Genomic DNA, 5800 nt, shown 5'->3' with positions numbered 1-5800 from the left:
GGTGTTCAGCCTGTTTGGACCGGGACTGCATTCCCCTTGAAGGTTCAGGGGTGTAGCTTGGGGGCCTTCCTCAAGCCATCTTTGTTACTTGCAGCTTGGGTGGTATGCCCGATTTGGACAGGGCAGACTTAATTTCAGTAGTCTGTGTTTTAGGAATCTCTGGAAAAGTTTACTGTAAAACATTCTTTGTAGGGCTGCTCTTGAAAACTTTTCAGAAACTTCAGCTTGTGCAAAATGAAGCAGCCAGATTACTAAGTAGGTCCAGCGGGTTTGAGCATAAAGCACTTATTCCAGTCCACCTGCGCTGACTTCCTTCTGAGCTTGGTTCAAGGTGTTGGTCTGACTTTATAAAACTTTGCATGGCTCAGGAATACGAAACCTGGCAGAGCACCTCTCCCAGTCTAGAGCTACTTGGCCATTATGCTCAACACTGGAGGCTTGGGTGGCGGCAGCAAGAGAACGTTGTCAATGATGGCCACCCAGTCATTGAATAATATTCACTCTGAGATTCACCTGATGCCAACTCTGTTATCCTTTTGGCCTCAAATTAAGACTAAGCTCTATACTGAGATCTTTAATAGGTTTAAGTGGCATATTGTGAGGACTACTTCTTCCAGCAGATTCAGCTGTACTGAGCTTGTTTTGGTTACTCAGTTACATTCTGTTTTAAGTTTTATGCTATTTTTCTTGTATTTGTATTTTTATAGTATTGCATAAATTGTGGTTAACAGCCCAGAAAGGCTTGGGTACTCGGTGGTATAGAAATGAAATACACAGAAACTATTGCTTAATATCTAATGGCCTTTACATATATCACCTTAACAGGTATATTTTTAAATTTTCTTCTTCTCTTTGCTTCCCATTCACCTGTAAAACACACATGTTTGAACACACACTCACAGAAAGAGAGAGCGAGAGAAAGAGAGAGAGTTTACTTTAGGCAAATATTGGAGGAAAAACCTCCTGCTGTTCTTAAAAATCCACAACTAAGCCAAACTTCTTAATTTTTCATGGATGTGAACTATCTGCAATGTGAGAAGGATGATTTACATTTGCATTTCAAATTAATATTTATACAGTTTCCCCATCTTTCAACCTCCTAACTGTATATGTTGATAGTAATCAGGACATAACCACTAAGTATGTGGAGCAGTTCTGGGCAGGCATATTAAACTTCAGTAGTCCAATATAGCCAAAAATTGTAGTCCAGGTTATAATATAGGTCACTTCCACTAAGAACAGGCAGCGGGGTGTATTGGTTCAAGGGTTGGACTGAGATTGGCAAGGTTCAAATTTCCATTCAGCCATGAAGGTCACAGAAGGTCCTTGGCTGGTCACAGTCTTTCTCATCCTACTTTCATGGTGCTATTATAAGGGATAATTTGTTATATTATAACAATAGTTTATACCTTATGGAATAATTTGAAATGCAAAAGCAAATTGTTCCCCTGAGAGCAAAGCAGAGGTGAGGAAGAAATTTACGTAGCTTGCTTCGAGCACCTGGGGAGAAAGTGGAATCAAAATATGGTTCATCAATCAATCAAGTTGTTAAATATAAATGCTGATAGCAGCATCTGGCAATCACAGCAAATTTCCAAAGAAGATGTGCAGTGCAGGGCATTGCTAGGCAAGTAAAAGATCCAGGACCCAGGTTTATAGGACATACATTTTCATAAAAGATTCATACAATTATATAAGTAAAATCAGCAATAATTTCTAGGATTTATTTAGATTTCATAGGAAGCAAAGCTAGCCAATTCGTTTTTCATACAAATGATCTTAAGTAAAACAAATGCTTCACTTCATTTCTTGCTGAACCATATCATCCCAAACCAATGGATATTTTTTAAAGTGTAAATTCCATGCTATGTAAGATGGTGGAGGTGGACGATTGTATCATGTGGAAAAGGTGGGGGGAATTGACCATCTGCTGAAGTCTCTCTTGGAAATTTCTCCCCCACACCATCATGTCAATTAAGCTGAGAGAAAGAGAATTGTTCCATTGAAAGCACTGGACTCTTGGGCAAGGTCTCTTCCTACTTGGACTGTCTTAACCTCCTTTCCTTTGACTTCCTTCCCATCAGCACTTTGGCTTCCCTCAAATGCTTAGTCCTAAATTTATGCTCCACTTCTTATTCACATAAAAATATCATGGATTTCTTTTCAGATGTGCTCAAGCTAGGGTTTTGCTGAGTTTCCTAATAATTTCTTTTTGGAGGGGGGATACGGGGAAGGAGAGCTTTTGGACAAAATGGATTGGTAGAACTGGAGATACTGGTTAAACTGCAATGTTGGCCTTCTTAAGCTAAAGTGATCTGAGCAAACTTCAGGGTTATTTATTTATGTGCTTAAATGCTGCCTTTTAAAGCAAAACTGCACAGTCATTATACAAAATTAAAACTATAGAACACAATCACAAGAGGATAAAACAAGAACAAAACAAACATCCAGATTTAACAACTGTAAACAGCAAGTACCACCTACACAAGTGGTACTCAACAAACTGGCCCACGTATGAACCTAAATATAGATGCCCTTTTCTGTTTTGTTTATTATTAGCAAATTCTGTCCCCAGGGCTTAGCGGAAAGCAGATGTTTACAAAGAACGTGTCTTTGGATACTGGGGAGTAGCTACAGAGTCATCATAATCTGCCTTTTGCTGAATCTGGTCAGAAATGTGTCAATCTTGTTTTTTTGCTAATCAGCAGGGAAGGGGGAGACCATCCAGTAATGGAGGCTAGAGCCTTGAAGCACTAGGAAGGATATTTTTCTAGGCGTAGTTCATCCTGGCACACCAAAGCTGAGGTGCATGTGCACATCTGTTTGGATATATAGGGGTTCGACCTGATGGTCTTCATGGCCCCTTCCAACTCTACTATTCTATGATATCTGTAATGTCCAGAAGGGCCCTGACTTCACACCATGTGAGCTGCCTTCTTTCCATTACCAAAGCTGTTCATCAGCATGTCTCTGATCTGAAAAATAAGTAAAGGGCAATTCTATGCATATTTGGATAGTAAAAAGTCTACAATATGCTGGCTGGGCAATGCAGGCCCTTTTTCTTTCTAAACATGTATAGGACTATATCCTAAATCTGCAACTCATCATTTTCCAGTTGTGGCCCTATAGTACCATAACTATCTTGTCTGCCCTAGTAGGCAGACAAGTACATAGTACATACTTGTAGTACATAGTACTACATAGCAAGTAATTGTGGGTAATGCTGAAACCCCAGTTTTTAATACTCTGGGATTTAATTCCTTAGAGCTTGGAAAATTGCCCTGCAATTTGCAAGTGTTCTTGGCAGCTGGCAAGCTTAAGTGTGCATTCGATTCACTGGAATGTGTGGGTTAATTGATTTATTTAGGTACCTGTTGGTGCTCCTGCTTCTTTTGCAACGTTGTTTCAGTGGCTGATTAGGGCACCCTCCAGAAGGCTGCTTTGGGAATCATGTCCTTAAGCTCTGCAATGTCCCATCTGGAGTTCACATGCACATTTCAGTTGAGTTCATAGTTCATCTTCTGCATTCATGTTGCTGTCGACAATGCCTTTATCCTGGAGCAGTAACGCTAACAATATGGCTATGAGGATTGGGTCACAGAATATTTTCTCCTGCCTTTGGTCTGGGGTGTAGTTGCAACATTTGAAGTGCAGATGTTCATAGCCATGTCCTCAAAGACAGTAATAATCAGGCAACTGTCTTGATCACATGGATATTCCTGATAATTTTCATGTCTGCTTGATGCAGGTCTTAGCTTGTGAAGCTAAGAAGTCTTAAACGCCCATTCAAGACCATGCCATATCAAAATGCTTACAACAAGGGATGGTACACTATCACTTTGAAAATTAATTTTCCCCCAGCTCCCAGGAGAAATTCAGCTAAGCTTATTTTCAAGGTATAGGTAGCAGAAGATGTCAGTGTCCCTGCTAGTGAAAAAGTACCAGTAAAGTGTCCATGTGAATTCTGGTTCCAGTAATTCTCACTGACTGTTCCTGGCTACATGCTAAGGTGAACAAATGTGATATATGAACCTGAAGATGATAGATATAGTAAGCAATAATTCTATCACAAATGCAATAATGGAGAACAATATTTATGGGCACTCTTTGACTACCCAGTTCATGCACTGAATTTACACATCTTTCTGCCAGTTGGTATTGCTAGTATTGCATGACATATACATGAAAACTGTGAAACAGCCATTAATGCCCTGTACCCTGTGAACAATCGCAGCTGCTTAGAGGGTAACAGCGAGAAGTAGAACTGGCAGGAATTGTTTTGACTTGGAAAGGATGCCAGCAATTTCTGTGAATCTGGTTGATTTATTCTGATTATTTTATAAGGACTATGCTTACTGTTTAGGACATCAGTTGTAGATATTAGAAAATCTGGCACATGCTATAAATAGGTGAGGCATATTTTGGTTTATTTTCACAGCTTTGCTTACGGTGCCGTATTGTTAAAAAGGAGAAGGCAGTCAGTATGAGAACATGCAAAATTCATTACTAGGATTTGCTAGGATATGGAGGGTGAAGGTGGGGGTTAAAACACTGGATTTTGCCATTATCTTTTCCTTTTTTTAAGCTCTTTAATACTTCACAATCCCTGCAACAGAATGACCTTTGCTGAGAGAGCTGGAAGTCTGCCCTTGACAGAGCCTCATAACCAGAACACTTTAATGACAGCTCAGAGATCAGCCAGGCATTGGCCAAGCCAGCAGTGAAACTCCCTCTGTACATTAAGTCAACCTCTGTGTGGCTTTGCAGAGCCAACTTGAAGTCAAATATGCAGGAAGATTAATATGAGTGAACATGCAGTAAGACTTTAGGGCAGAGGATGGGCACTGACTTAAGAAGAACTCAAAACCCCAGAGGAGCTTTTTGAGCAGAAAGATATGTTTGAATGTCTCCACACAGAAGGGGAGAGATAGAGGGAAAAATTAAAAGGGCAGAGTGAAAATGATATATGAAGAGTTATCAAGTGGACTGTGATCTGTCCTACAATATGCACATTCTTTATCAGAGTTGTTTGTATAGTTGTGGTATTACAGTAATTCCTTAGACTTGAGTTTTTCACCTTTCCATGAACATAGCAGAAGGATTGCAGGTAGAAATCAGACTTACCTCTACAGTTTCATCAGTTACTGGATAATAAGTGGTTACATTTAAGGGGTTGAACTAGATGTCAGCCTGAGCTTGTGACCTGACCAGAGCATGCTCCACTGTGTCCTCATAAAGCCGTGGAGATTGTGCTAATCTTTCACAACAGTGCACATAATCCTTTGTTCTTCCAAGCATCAGCGTCCTACATCAGAGTGTGGGAGACAGAAAGACTCTCTAGCCCCTGATTTATGCAGATGACCTTGCACGATACCTGACCTGATCCCTGAGGTTGCATCAGTAAATGTGGTCCATGCGTGTCTATATGTAAGGTATTAATGGTTCTTTCTTGAAGAAAGGTGAACATTAGGTGAGCCACAGGTGAACATTAAAGTATTTTTTGTATTTCAGCCCCACCCCCTTTTATTTTTGCCCAAAGCCTTCTCCCTTACATGCATAGTGTCTGTTTGATAATTGAACATGGCTAATTCCCTTTGCAGGGCCTGGTAACGGGCACTGCAGGTGGTCAGGCAGCTGCTATTTTTGGGATTACAACCAACTATTTCTTAGATGAAATTCCACCACTGATTTCCATGACACCTTTCCCCTGTCTGGGGAATATGAATCACATTCTAGTCTTTGTTATGCTGGTACTTTTTTCTACTTTTTTCATTGAGACACGAGAACTGTGCCATATGTG

Source organism: Varanus komodoensis, unplaced genomic scaffold (genome assembly GCF_004798865.1).
Source record: "Varanus komodoensis strain SLA01 unplaced genomic scaffold, ASM479886v1 scaffold17, whole genome shotgun sequence".
Classification (NCBI taxonomy): Eukaryota; Metazoa; Chordata; class Lepidosauria; order Squamata; family Varanidae; genus Varanus; species Varanus komodoensis.
The sequence above is the reverse complement of the archived record's forward strand: the minus strand, read 5'-3'. Positions refer to the sequence as shown.